The following is a 1045-nucleotide window of genomic DNA, read 5'->3' on the forward strand; positions in this document are numbered from 1 at the left end:
TCTTTCTGGCAAAGGGTGTACTGAACAAATGTTTGGGTTTCAGAAAAATACCAGGCCCATCTTCAAACTGCTGTTCAGACCGTTTTCTCCTACTTGGTGCTCTGCCCTCCTCTTCAGACCTGTCACTTTCTTCTCCTCTCTTCTTTGAAGGTGGTGGTGTTTGAGTAACTGGTGAGTTTTGAGGGTCAGAGGGATGTCCATCATGGTGAAATGGTGTAAGGCTGGGGATAGAGGGTGATAAGCCTAGGACAAAATCCAATTCTTGGATAGATACAATGTCTGGCAGAGTGATGGGTTCAGTGGGTAGATGGCTGGTGGTGGTTGCAACAGAGGTAGTTTTCTGTGGTGGTTCAACAGGGGTAGTTTCAATAGTGGATGTGTTAGGTATTGCTCGGACAGGGGTTGGTTTATACAGTGTTCCTACAGGTGCCGTTCCAGATGTGGATGCATGCTTGAGTAGTGTGGGTTCTATGGTTGATGATGAAACAGGTATATTGGTGAAGTGTGGAGGTTTAAAGAAATTGAAATGGTGTGCATGTGTGGTAGGGACAGTTGGTTGAACAGGGGYWGTTGTACACTCTGGTTCCCTTCTGATTGCTTTGTCCATAGCTGCCAAAGCAGCATCAACATAATGTTTAAGGGATGAACTTCCCTTCTTTGGAGTTTGAACAGCCACAGATGACTGAGAGAGAACCATTGGTATGGTGGGTGCACATCTTTCTGATCTTAAGCCTAATGCCTCATTTGAGGCTGCAATTGCCTCATCTACAGATCTTTTTATGAACCCAACACTAGCTTGTGGATAAACAGGGAAACCAGATAATAAATCTCTAGTTAAGGGTACATAAACTTTTAAACCTTCCTGGAGTCTTTCTGTGAATGTTGAAGTCATGCTCTGCTTGTTCATCATGGTTGTAGCCTCTGCCAACATGGTTAATGAAGTCTGTTCTGCTTGTGATGCTCCATGTGGATTGGTTTGAGCCTCAGGACTCTCAGGTAATGAATCACTCCCATCAGACACATCAAAAACAGTCCCCTTTGGTTG

This window comes from Cynara cardunculus (assembly GCF_001531365.2).
Source record: "Cynara cardunculus var. scolymus isolate 2C chromosome LG 3, CcrdV1, whole genome shotgun sequence".
In the NCBI taxonomy this organism is placed as follows: domain Eukaryota; kingdom Viridiplantae; phylum Streptophyta; class Magnoliopsida; order Asterales; family Asteraceae; genus Cynara; species Cynara cardunculus.